At 37.6% G+C, this 14522-nt stretch overlaps 1 protein-coding gene across 3 annotated transcripts in view; it reads left to right on the forward strand.

Moving 5' to 3' along the window:
- The window catches only part of ppp4r4 (protein phosphatase 4, regulatory subunit 4), a 96263-nt gene that overhangs the window by 12697 nt on the left and 69044 nt on the right, over positions 1-14522 (forward strand). The gene's annotated exons all lie outside the window — the stretch shown is intronic.

A 14522-nucleotide genomic window follows, 5' to 3' on the forward strand; every position in this document is an offset into this window, starting at 1 on the left:
TACATTGTTATCATATATTAGCCATTAGTATGTTTTTAAGCAACTGGAAAAAGCACAAATGTCAGAGGACAAAATCATCTAAATGACATTCACTGAATTAAAGGGAAAAAATAGTTTTTATTAAGTTTAATTCAGTAAAGAAATTCACTGCAAAAAAACTATTGTTATCAAGAGTTTTTGTCTTGTTTTCCATTTAAAATTTTCTAAAAATCCTTAAAACCAGATACATTTACTTGAAAAGCAACATATAAAATATTTTGACTTGCTTTAAGAGAATATATCTTTAACATAAGTCAAGTCAAGTCAAGTGGTTTTTATTGTCGTTCAACCATATAGTACAGTACACAGTGAAACGAGACAACGTTCCTCCAGGACCATGGTGCTACATAAAACAATATAGGACAAACACAGAACCACATGAGACTACTCAGACTAAATAACATACCTATATAAAGTTCACGTGCAAACGTGTGCAAAAGGTACGAGACGGTACAATAAATTACAAAAAATTAACAGGACAATAGGCACAGTGAGAGACAGTGTAGCGCCGACCAGTAGTGCAAAAAGATGACAGTTTCTAAAAATGCCAAATGTAAACATAACATACTATGAGATAGTGTTCTATGCACATAGCAGTTATTGAGGTAGCAGCCAGGTACAAAGTGACAATAATTAAAGTGCAACTCAGGACACGTGTGTGTGTGTGTGTGTGTGTGTGTGTGTGTGTGTGTGTGTGTGTGTGTGTGTGTGTGTGTGTGTGTGTGTGTGTGTGTCAGTCCAGTCTGAGTATTGAGGAGTCTGATGGCTTGTGGGAAGAAGCTGTTACACAGTCTGGCCGTGAGGGTCCGAATGCTTCGGTACCTCTTGCCAGACGGTAGGAGGGTGAAGAGTTTGTGTGAGGGGTGTGTGGGGTCGTCCACAATGCTGTGTTTTTTGTAAATGTCTTTGATGGAGGGAAAAGAGACCCAGATGATCTTCTCAGCTGTCCTCATCATCCTCTGCATCGCTTTGCAGTCCGAAACGGTGCAAGTCCCAAACCAGGCAGTGATGCAGCTGCTCAGGATGCTCTCAATAGTCCCTCTATAGAATGTAGTGAGGATGGGGGGTGGGAGATGTGCTTTCCTCAGCCTTCGAAGAAAGTAGAGATGCTGCTGGGCTTTCTTGGTAATAGAGCTGGTGTTGAGGGACCAGGTGAGGTTCTCCGCCAGGTGAACACCAAGGAATTTGGTGCTTTACAAACTGCTTTAAAAATATCATAGAGAATAATGATATTTTTGATAAATATCAGTCAGGTTTTCGTAAAAAACATTCTACGGAAACTGCACTGGTGAAAGTTTCAAGCGATATTTTGATGTCTGCTGATTCTGGGAAGCATACAGTGTTAGTTTTGCTGGATCTTACATCTGCCTTTGACACCATTGACCACAATATTATGCTTAATAGACTACAGGCACTATTAGGGATATCTGGATCAGCTCTGAAATGGTTTTCATCTTACCTTACTGGTAGAAGTTTTAGTGTTTATATAAATCAGAACATGTCAGACACTGCAGGTTTATTGAGTGGTGTTCCGCAGGGTTCTGTCCTGGGACCGATTCTTTTCCTTCTATATATGCTTCCTTTAGGACAGATTATAAGCCAGTTTCAAGATGTCTCTTATCACCTGTATGCAGATGACATTCAGTTATATTGCTCCTTTAAGCCCACTGAGTTATTTAAATTATCATCTTTAATGAACTGTCTGAGTAGGATTAAGCAGTGGCTAAATGACAACTTTTTAATGTTGAATTCAGCTAAGACTGAAACTTTAATCATTGCCCCTGAGCAGAGCATCCCTCAGATAAAGAAACACATTTGTGACTTAGGTTCGTCTGTTCAGCCCAGTCTCAGGAGTTTGGGAGTTGTTTTTGATACGGCCATGTCTCTGGAGAAACATTCAAAACATCTTATTAAAAACTGTTTCTTTCAGTTAAGGAACATTTCGAAGATAAGAGCCTTAGTGTCAAAAGCGGAGCTAGAGATGATCATTCATGCTTTTATCTCGTCTCGCTTGGACTATTGTAACAGTCTTTTTATCTGCCTTAATAAGAAGGATCTTGGTCGTCTTCAGACTGTCCAAAATTCTGCTGCTAGGCTTTTAACCCACACGAGTAAAAGGGCACATATTACTCCAGTTTTAGCTTCACTCCATTAGTTACCAGTGCTATTCAGAATGCACTTTAAAATTCTGGTCCTAACTTTTAGAGCCCTACAAGGACAGGCACCCTCATACATCTCTGACCTGATACAGCTGCGTACATCCTCACGTAGTCTGAGATCAACAGGTCAGAGACTATTAGTTGCCCCCTTTGCACATTTTAAAACTAGGGGGGACCGTTCATTCCAAGTTGTTGCACCCAGGTTGTGGAACGCTTTGCCTCCTTCAATACGCTGCTTGGATTGTGTGGAAAAATTTAAAAGTCAGCTAAAAACTTTGCTTTTTAAAGAGGCTTTTGATTAGTTTGGAGGATGGTTGGCCTTGGTCTATTGTGTATGTGTTTGAGTGTTGCTTATTTTACTTATATTTTATTTTATTTTGTTTTGTGATTGAGATGTACTTATGAGAGCTGCTTATGCTTTCTTTTGTTGTGAAGCACTTTGTGATCTTCATCTGAGAAAAGTGCTATACAAATAAATTTTACTTACTTACTACTTACTTTAAAGAGCTCCGACTCTACTCTCCACAACGAGAGTGTTTCTGTATTTACTTATTTGGTATTTTTGTATAATTCCCTTGTACTTTGCGCTCTATATAAGCTGAAGCTGTTTGGAAAGTTTACCGTGCATCTGGACTGTGAGCTGTGTAAATCTTCCTCTTCTCAGTCAGGTGCGAGCTGCAGTGGTGCTCTCGCGCATCATCATTAGAGTTTTATGTGATCTAATTTTACATTAAATGAGATCAAACGACTATTAGACAATGAACATTTTTGTAGACAATTGTTCCCCATCTGTCGCTCACTTCGACGTTGTGTGTCGAATGAAGCGACACTAGGGGACTTATTTGAAGGCCTCAGTGACCTCTTAACTTGAGAAAAGGCCAATGAGAAATTGGCAGACAGAATTTGCATGTCCCTCCCCTGGACATACGGGTATAAAGGAGGGAATCGTGCGTCTGTCAATTGTGATTTCTTCTTCGGAGCTGAGCGGTTGTGTGATGAGCGAGCTGAAGTCACTTACTGTTTCACTCATCTCTGTAGAGTGTATGCTGTTGGATCTATGGCACATATCAGCGGCTCCTTTCTCCTTCTTTGCACGGCAGTGCAGCTTTGCCCCTGGGCGCTACGACAGCGCTTCTAAAAGATAATCTTTTCTGTAAAAGAGTTTAATTTATCTAAAAGAGCAATACACAGCTGGCGTTGAATGTCCTTTTCAGGACACAACTTTATAAAGATGCCCTTCCACCCCTGTGTAGTTCCTGGATGCGGTCGATTTCTCTCCGCTCCTGATGGTCACAGATGCTGCCTCGTGTGTCTGGGCAGCGATCACACTGAGGCAGCATTTGTTGTGAAACGTTGTGAAATTCGAATAGTATTTTTACTATTCAAATAATTATTGCAGAATGAATATTAGAATATTCGACTACTTGTGCACATCCCTACTTTGGATAAAAGCATCTGCCAAATGCATACATTTAATGTTCAGTCTTTTTATGCACTGTTCTTACAGCAAAGCACTGCATCAACAATACATTTCAAGATAATCACTGTTGGACGTTAAATCCTCTCTTCTGAGTAATTTTCCCATATTTGTTATGTGCTTTGGAGAGATTAGTGGAAGTCTTTTGCTTATTCTGTCTGAGAGCTGTCTGAGCTGAGAAATTCTTCTAAAACATTTGTGTTCGGCAGATGAAAGAAAGTCATACACATTTGTGATGGCATGATGGTGAGTAAATGAGAGAATCAATTTTTTGGGGTGAATCAACCCTTTAAGTGAAAATGAAAAGTGAGGAAACCGACTGCCTTAAAATCTTCAAGTACCATAATAAAATATTTATTTTGGTTGGCAAAATGTAATACAATTTGGATTGAAAACTTATTCAATACAGTATAATTTTGCACTGATGACTTAAAATTACTTAGGTTAACTAAGTTAGGTGAAATTAGGTGAAGACAAAAAGTCAAAACATTATTTATTTGTGGCCACTTTTTTGCCTTCAATCAATCTTGTACCAATCAATGTTTTTTTTTTCTCCATTCAGGCATTCTTAAATGCCAAATATTGTTCTTCAATCTGTGATCTGAAACATTGCCATAGCAAAATATCAAAAACATTTACCTTAATGTAACACGTTTAACATGTTTAAATTCACAAATAGCACGACTGTATAGACATTCTTTTCTCTATCTGCTGGCATGATTACTGAGTGCATTTGTGCTGTAATTGATTAATCGACGATCAATAAACTTTAGCAATCAAATTATCAATGATAAATAATGATCATCGATTATTCATTAACAACCCTTGATGAAAAAATATTGCCAGACCCCTTACAGAACTGCCACAGACCTCCTGTTGACGACCCTTGCTTTATAGCTGTTACTAAGGGTGCTTTCACACTGGCAGTTTAGTTCGAAAACAGAGCACGGTTTGCATGAAAAATTGGTAATTTGAAAGCTGTCATGCAGCACCGAATCCGAGACTTCCTGTAGGAGGTGGTCTGAGTTCGGTTGCAATGAAACGTGAATGTGAAAGCAACTCGGACTTGGTTGAGCACTCGTTCAGGAAGTAAAGTAACCTGTGCAAGCGTTTTTAATTCCTGAAAGTCCCAAAAAATGTATGACACCACAATGACATACAAGTACAATCAACTCTATAAATACTCTCTGTCTGTCTGACTATCTATCTATCCATCTATATATCTTATAAATACTATATATATATATACTATTATTGGTTATAACTATAGGGTAAAATAGGAGATGACAGTGGCGATAACTTCACCTTGGACACGAGCTTGAGTAAGCATGCAGTGTAAACAAAGATGCAAATTAATTCCTTCCAATCAGTTGTCTCCTCAAAAAATACGCAGATATACGCAGTTATCATTCACTCTGTTGTGCATAATGGCACCAAAATAACAAAACAAACAAAAAGTATGATGAGTCGTGTTGTGTTCTCCATGCATGTTTGTGATGACATAAAATGAATGCAAATTGACCGGGGTTCCATAGAATCAAATGAGTGTGAATCCCGACCAATGCTGTGGGGGGCACCGGGAACAATCGCACTCGGAATCGGACTGCAGCAAACATGCCCAGTGTGAAAGCCCCCTAAGAGTTTAACACTGGCAGCCTACTTTAGGTTTACAGTAGGATAGGGTTTGAATACTCACAGCTCACTTCCATGCAATCAGACTCATAGTGTCATTATGGGATATTGACATTATGAGCTAGGGCTGCACAATTAATCGAAAAACGAATCGTGATTACGATAACGGCTGCCGCGATTATGTAATCATGAAAATTGACAATTACAGCATTCAATTTAAGTCTGCTCCTGTGGTTAATGGTCAATGGTTTCTATTTACAATGTGTTTTTCCAGTAGTTGAGTATTCTAACCAATCACTAACATGTCCGTTGAGCAATGAAATGGCAATGGCCAATCAGAGCAGCTTAGATTAGTCCTCCGTCCTATCAGTAATGACAACTGATCCTAATGCGCAAGCATCTGCATGCCCAGATGTTTGCTTTAGGTTCTTGCTCTGTTCGCGCAGCACTTGAAAATAAGCTGTAGGACAAGAGCGAAAAGCACTTTGTAATGATTTTGGATTCATTGCATATTGCACCGCTCGATTTGAACGTAGATGTTAAATACACTGCAAATGAGCAACACGACAAAACTAAAAAGATCCCGTTCTAATCAAGGCACAGACACGCTGTAAATAATTGATTTATTATGCTGATTAGACAGCTTTGTTTTTAATGAGAGCATTCGTGAGAGTGCAGAACATTGTGCATAAAAATCAGGTCTCAAACAGTGTAAACCTGCAGTGAGTGACATCAGTCATTGCAATGGGTGAGATTATCGCATTGCTCGATTTCTGTGTAAAATGTATTAATATATGTAAAATAGTTCAACGATGGGCAAGGAGGAGGCGAGAACCGGCTTGTCAATATAAATGATAATTTAATGAAAACTTAAACCAAAACACATAAACAAACACACACACGACGGACATGCCCATAATTCTCTCTCTCTCGAACCATCGTCACCGGCCGCCTTTATCCCTCGCGCGCCTCATTAGGCCGATTGGGGACCGGGCGCGCGATATTCTGATCGGCCGCGCCCCCCCTCCGCTCCACAATATAATAATAGTTTTGTTTTGTCATGTTAATAAGTAGGCCAATGTGAATTTGATTTGTACAAAATCACAATAAAATAATTCAGCTTAACTGTTCTAAATGTGTTTTGGAGGTGTAGCCAACATAAAGAATATGGCATGAATAGCATATTTCAGGAATCACCGTCATTGTTATTGCATCTGCTCTTATAAGACCCATTTGCCACACAGCTGGTATTGGTAGATTTAACATGTTCATGAATCGCACAAACTCAGATAGCAAATTAATGTTTTTAATTTCCAAAGTGCAACCATTGAGGTCAAAAACTATGTAACGATGATCTTACATGAACAAGATCACCATTGAAGATCTAACAGGATGAATGGGCACCCTTCTCGCCACCAAAGGTCTTACTGAATGCAGTAACTTGATCGATTTAAATCAGCTGTTAATAATTTTGAATATTGAATATGCCATATTATATACTGTACGTGGACTAATAATTTAAGCAGTAATTTAGCAATCATTCAATTTATTCTATACATTAGATATCAATTTACAATAATTTTAATTTGCCTTACCTTAACAAACATTATTAAAATATAAAATACAATACAATATAATGCTTAAAAGAAACTGGAGCGCAGCTCATATCCACCATTGAAATCTGCTACTCTGAAGAACCACACGGTTGCTTACTTTGTGACGTCATGGTAATTCAGAATTTAAATCAATATTAATAATCGCTATTACAATATCAAGAGCAATAATCGACAATTATGATTTTTGCTATAATCGTGCAGCCCTACTAAGAGCCATTGTTGTTCTTACACAGTGATAAGTGGAAACATATTTCTTTAAACCATTGATTTTCCTTCAAGAACATCATGGATTGAAGCATGTGCACAATTTAAAAGCATGTCACCTTGGACAGTTCACAAACAGCCTGTTACAGCCTGTGATCTTCTATTTCTTCCCAGCATCAGTGTCCCTGTTGTGGATAGAAAGATTAGAGAGGCTGCCAAAAGAAAACTAATTGCAAAGTGGGCTTTGTTTAGGTTTCATTACAGTCTTGCTGGCTCAACAATCAACTGCCGACTCACTTCCTCTGGAGGGAGAGAAATCAAACAGTGCGTCACCTTTTTTGCCACTGTAAATTGCCTTTCTCACTATCCCAACTTTGTTTGAACTCAAGACACTCTTTACTGAGCACAGCAGAGCTCAGATGGGCTTGCCACGAAATGTTGTAGATTTCTTCTTTATTCCTCAGTATTTCTTATTCTATTCATAGTTTCCAGATAAAACTGAAAGCAAAGTATTGTCAAAATTGACTTTTCTAAACATAATTTGTCTTGTAGTAATTTGTCATAATTTGTCTTGTTAACTTGAGATTAAATGGAGAGAATTCTCAAGCAATTGGAGGCTTCTCAGATTTTTTTTCTGAGAATTAGACCCAAGTAATCTCACATCGAAATAGCGGCTTTTCCACCATAGGGACTTGTAGCATCATAGCATCTCCACTTGAACACTGTTTGGTAAGGTACGATTTAAAATTGATTTCTCAGCATGGTTAGCCAACCATACTCTAACAGAAAACTGTGGGTGGAATGCTTTAGTGACAATTGGTCACTTGCCCTGTCAGTTCAGAAAAAATGGGTCCGGATTGCTACAGAACGCATGATTCAGCAACTGTAATCGCACGGCTCGATGGTGGAAAAGAACCTACATGTACAGTATAGTCACAAATTGTGCTCATATTGGCCAAATACCAGAGTCTGTAGTAAAAATTTTAAATGTAAAAATATTTCGATATTAACTAAAAAATTCCTTATTAAATTCTTCCACAACCAAATTTCTGGGCAATGCAGTCCACATTCATACTGACTTTTACTTTGTACATTTACTGTATGTCAGCAATTATCTCATTTGTTTCTCTTTCCTTAAGGAATTGCAGGAGAAACGTCTGAGACAAAATGAGCTCTCCTGAGCAATGAAAAAGCAACCTATGAGCAATAAAATGTTCCTCTTGACTGAACCCATTGCGTAGCCTTCACTCACCAGGGAAATCTAATTACAAATGCGTGTGTAGCTCTTTTTACTTTCTGACCACTTTCCAGCTAGGACCTGGCCCGAGCAAACAGAGACTCAAGGCTTGCAGGAGTGGGATTGTGTTACCAAACCCTTCAGCACCTGGTCTTTAGCTAATTATGTCTTTCTCCTCTCTAGATGCCAGCTGCTCTGTCTCTGCATGGCACTGCTGTCATAATACATAAACATGGTCATTGCCAAGATGCTGCATATTATTGACCAGATTCAAGAAGTGCACAAAGCATGACCACATTACTCTCTTCTTAGACAAAGTTGGTAGCAGATGAGGCTGCTTCTTGGTTATTAAATAACCCTTTGCCAACAAAGGACACAGGAGGACAACCTAACCCTAAACAAGTAATGAATACCTGTTTATAGTTCATTATTTAGAACAACAGCACATGAGAGGCTGATAGACATGAGACTGTTCGAGGGAGAACAGGAAGTCTGTTAGTTTCACCTACACTAAACTTCAAGAGGTTCAAATGCTTGAAATTAAAAAAACAATTACAGCATAATGAAAAACATTTTTTAGACAGCATTGGTTGTATAAATAATTAGTAATAAATAGGGTGATTTTTGTTCATCTGTAGTATGCTATGCTTAGTAAGAAATTTTATGTTTATGTTTTGGCTGATTTGTATTAATCTAAACCGATTCAACAGTGGTCTTGGACTTTATACTGACTTCTGTTGATGCAAATGTATGCATTTTTGTGAATTGCAAGACACTATATAGAACAAAATAGCTTTTTCTAGGCTACTTATATGGCTGGAGTATTCATCCTATGTGAGTGTACATTATTTATAAATGTTTTTTTGAATGAAATTTTCAATTCCTTTGGACAAAAGCTTTTTGTTAGTAGAAAAAGTTGTGCTAAAGGGATATTATCAGGTATTATCAGATATTACCTCTGAAATGGCCTGTTATTGTACAATAATGTAGACAGATGTTTACAGTATATTGAGCTTGAGGTAATGAAGAAAAAAAAAAACACCGGTCTCTGTAGACAAGATAATTTAGAAATTAAGAAAACCAGTTTTCATTCAGTGTTGCATCAAAGCAGTAGTTCACTGGCTCTTAAATCATTACATTTGCATTTAAGGCATTTAGCAGATGCTCTTATGCAGATGGACTTTTATAAAGTACTTTAGCTTCACAACATAGGGTGCTTCTCAATCAGAAGGCTGCAGCCCTGTTAGGCTGGATATCTATGCTGCCATATCATCAAGCATTGTCGAAGGCCATCTCATTTGTGAGGACCCTTTGAAGGCAGCCTCGTTTCGCAGCCTTCATTTGCCATATTTTGGAGGCTGCATCAGGTGTATCCTTCTTGGCCTTCAATCACCCACAATCCTTTGCACATGTCTCGGATTATTTAAAAAAGTGTGGAAAACAAATCACATAACCGTAGAGGTGAAAACCTTTATAATGCAGCATACTTTTGTCTCTCTCTCCAAGTTTTATTTGCATTTGCAGCAATGACAATTAGAAGATACAAAGCACCAAATAATAATAATAATTGTCGTTATACTGTGCTTCTCACTCTCGGTGAGGCATATGGCGAGTTGGATGCCATGGAGAATAGCGTGAAGCCTCCACATGTGATAGGACTCCGCGGTAATGCGCTCAACAAACCACATGATAAGATGCGTGTATTGGGAATTGGGCTTGCCAATTTGGGAAGAAAAGAGGAGATACCCCCCCCAAGCTGTTTTATAGTTTTTACAATTTTAGTGTTCATTATTGAAAGGATTTAAATATACATTTTAAGATCAGTGTTGCAAAATGTATTATACTCACAGCAAAATCCCTGGTGTTCCCATAAGTCCACTCTTCAGTAGTTAAACTCTAACACTGAGAAGTGCTGAATGTACTCTGTGTTGAGTTTATTTAATGATCTATTTGGCCAATTCAACATTAAAGTAGATAAACTCTTTGAGTGGTGATTGAACATTAGTGATGACACCTGCTGTTAACAAGCAGAGTCCACTGAAGGAAAGAGGAACAACAAGAACAGGATTACCAGAGGCCTGAATCATGATGGTCGCTGAACAAACCCAGGGTTTCAGGATTGGTTTCAGGTTGACAAATTCAAACCAGTCCAATCAGGCTTAATTGGTACCATGATGTCAACTCAGGCTTTGATCCTGACTTTAAGATTAGATAACACGCTCATGCACATGAATGAGTGACATTTGCAGCACACAAAGAGACAATGCGATTCACTTCTCACGAGAGACTCATCTGGATTTTTCTCTGCTGAAAGCTGATGATTATGAAAATATGAATTTAAATTCATTATGCACAAGATATTGTTTTAAAAATATAAAATCATGAAGACTTAAAACACATGATTTACACAATACTAGGGATAACTGTAAAATTATGAAGCGATTAAAGACATTTACACAACAAGAAGTCCAGTCTCTCTCAGCCTATTACAAGCTATATACAAGCTGCTACGAGAGCTCAAGAGGACTGCTACAAAATAAATTCTTGAACTTTAGAGATCTTTATTGAAAAGGGTTTAAACAATGTTTTCCATGCTTGTTCAGTGATCCATAAACAATTAATGAACATGCACCTGTGGAACAGTCATTAAGACACTAACAGCTTACAGACGGTAGGCAATTAAGGTCACAGTTTTAAAAACTTGGGACACTAAAGAGACCGTTCTACTGACTTTAAAAAAGACCAAAAGAAAGATGCCTAGTGTCCCTGCTCATCTGCGTGAATGTGCCTTAGGCATGCTGCATGGAGGTATGAGGACTGCAGATTTGACCAGGGCAATAAATTGCAATGTCCGAACTGTGAGATGCCTAAGACAGCACTACAGGGAGACAGGGAGGGCAGCTGATCATCCTCGCAGTGGCAGACCACATGTAACAACACCTGCACAGGATCAGTATATCCGAATATCACACCTGCGGGACAGGTACTGAATGGCAACAACAACTGCCAAAGTTACAGCAGGAATGCACAATCCCTCCATTGGTGCTTAGACTGTCCGCAATAGGCTGAGAGAGACTGGACTGAGGGCTTGTAGGTCTGTTGTAAGGCAGGTCCTTACAAGACATCACCGGCAACAATGTTGCCTATGGGCACAAACCCACCTTCGCTGGACCAGACAGGACTGGCAAAAAGTGCTCTTCACTGACGAGTCACGGTTTTGTCTCACCAGGGTTTATGGTCGGACTCGCATTTAGCGTCGAAGGAATGAAGGTTACACCGAGGCCTGTACCCTGGAGCAGGATCGATTTGGAGGTGGAGCTGGGGAGGTGTGTCACAGCATCATCGGACTGAGCTTGTTGTCATTGCTGGCAATCTCAACGCTGTGCGTTATAGGGAAGACATCCTCCTCCCTCATGTGGTACCCTTCCTGCAGGCTCATCCTGAAATGACCCTCCAGCATGACAGTGCCATCAGCCATACTGCTCGTCCTGTGCGTGATTTCCTGCAAGACAAGAATGTCAGTGTTCTGCCATGGCTAGCAAAGAGCCCGAATCTCAGTCCCATTAAGCATGTCTGGTACCTGTTGGATTGGAGGGCTAGGCCCATTCCCCCTAGAAATGTCCGAGAACTTGCAAGTGCCTTGGTGGAAGAGTGGAACAGCAAGAACTGGCAAATCTGGTGCAGTCCATGAGGAGGAGATGCACTGCAGTACTTAATGCAGCTGATGGCCACAACAGATACTGACTGTTACTTTTGATTTTTTTTATTCTTGATTTCTTTTATTAACAGAAATTGAAGTAAAATAAATAAAAAATGAAATGCATCCATTCATAAATTATTTAATTGATACATACAATATAACTAATCCAATAAAAAAAAAAAAATTATTTTAAAGAGTGCACTTGAAAGAGATATACAGGACACTCAAAATTAAATTATATGTAGGTGGGAGGATGAATTAAAAATAAAAAGTAGTCAGCAAGACTGGGAAGAAATATTACATAATACATTCCATACTACTCAATACAGTGTTTGGATGGAATATGCTTGGAAGGTACAAATTAGATTTTTTATAACACCTGTTATTCAAAGTAAATACAATAGCATGGTAAAATGGGATTGATGGAGAAGTTGTGGTGAAAAAAGGCTCATTACAGTCAAATTCTATAAGAGTGCTCAAAGTTGACAATTGATTGGAATGAAGTGATAAGACAGGTTAATTAAATATTTAACTGCACAATAGAAATACATCCCGAAAAATTATTTTGTGTAAAATGCCATTGTCCTTAAGAAATAAAACTGAACAAAATATATTTAGGGTAATCATAATAGCAGCTTTGAAACAGATTACAAAAATTTGGCTTAAACCAGAACCCCCACAATTTCAAAGATGGAGAGAAACTATTTTGGAAATATACCAAATCAAGAAAGTAACATTTAGAATGAATAATTAAAGTCTGGGATGTGAACATAAATGGGATTTGCTTAAAAATATTATAAATTAATTTAGTTAGATTATTTCCTTCAGACGCTTAATTTTTTTTAACACAATTTGTTAAAATATGAGGTATGATGTCCCATCTCATTACATATTTAAAAAAAGAGGTGGTGATGCCATAACTTTACACTTTATTTGAAATAAAATATAATATGTAAATGAATGAATTACACATGTTATTTATAGGAAATGCTGTGAATGGTTATTTGATGTGGTTATTCAAAATAACATAATGGTTTATGTATTTCTCTTTCTTTATGTACAATACTGTATGCAAAAAAAATATAATGCAATAATAAGATGTATTTTTTTTTTTTTTTTTTTTAATAAAAGACGTATTTTTGTACTGCTTATATTGCTTATATTATTATAAATTCAAGTAAAAGAATGTATGTTCATCTTGAGTCCATGAAAGAAGGGGTTTGGGTGGCATCCACCCATTTAGCAATCTTAAGCTTTTAATATTTAAAAAACGATTATTTTTTGCAGGTATCACATTAATCCAGTTTACTGGCTGTTTTATAGATAGCCTAATATATTATGTTTATATTTTCAAAGATATTTGTTGCTATGGCTCAATAGGGTAAATGAAAAGCAATTACATTTTAAATAAAATACAACACTATCTGATGAAAATCTACATTTAGATTCTCAAATAAATGATTTATCATGAAGAGTCGATTTCTAAGATTTTATTTGTAAAATTTGCTTTAAGAGACACTGGGAGTGACTTGATTGAATCAGATATGTAGTTTTAATCACATCTGATTAATCCAGAACAAAACCTGCTGTGGAGCAGGTTAGCCATGTACCGTAAATTGCTATGGCAATGAACACTGCTAAATGCTGACCAACTTTCATGGTACCTAAAACCATACCTGTCAACACTCCCATTTTTCACACCCATCTCACGCCCCCATCCTTTTTGTTATTTCTCCCGGGAAACTCACGTAATTTGTATGGCCCAAACCTCGTTATATGAATAATCACATCAATATGTTTTTCCAATGTTGTCCATTTGCCATATCTTATATTAAACGTATCCTACTCACACAATCGACACATCATACAAATGTCAACCCAATTGTGACCTCAACCTGGCAACCTACAACCCAGTTGCGCTGTTGATATTTGCGTGGGTAGTAGAATCAAGCATCACTGGTAGATGGGAGGAGAATACTCAGGTGGTGCGCTGGCAAAAAAAAAATATATATATATACATATATATAGACATGACATGTATTATAATCGGCTTGTGTGACCATTTTTACAGGTTTATATAAATTCAGAGCTGTTAAAACATTGATAATGATCTGTAATCCTCATTAATAAATGATACCCATATGAAAACTACCCATGGATTTACTGTAGTAATATTGCATTATCCATGACTAGTTACCACGACAGTAGTAACCACGTTTTTTCTTTTTCATTTTGGCAGTAACCAAAATTTTTATACAATTAACCATGGTTTTACATTACTGTAGTATCCATATTGTAACTTGGTTTTAGTACTTTAGTACTATGGTTCATTTTTTGATATTATATGTGTCTTATACTTACACATTTCTAAACAAAGCAGCCTAACAATTTTCTGCTTAGGCCTATAAATATATACAAAATTGAAGTCTAAATTTAAGTTTCTAATTTTATCCAAAGA

This window comes from Xyrauchen texanus, chromosome 30 (assembly GCF_025860055.1).
Source record: "Xyrauchen texanus isolate HMW12.3.18 chromosome 30, RBS_HiC_50CHRs, whole genome shotgun sequence".
In the NCBI taxonomy this organism is placed as follows: domain Eukaryota; kingdom Metazoa; phylum Chordata; class Actinopteri; order Cypriniformes; family Catostomidae; genus Xyrauchen; species Xyrauchen texanus.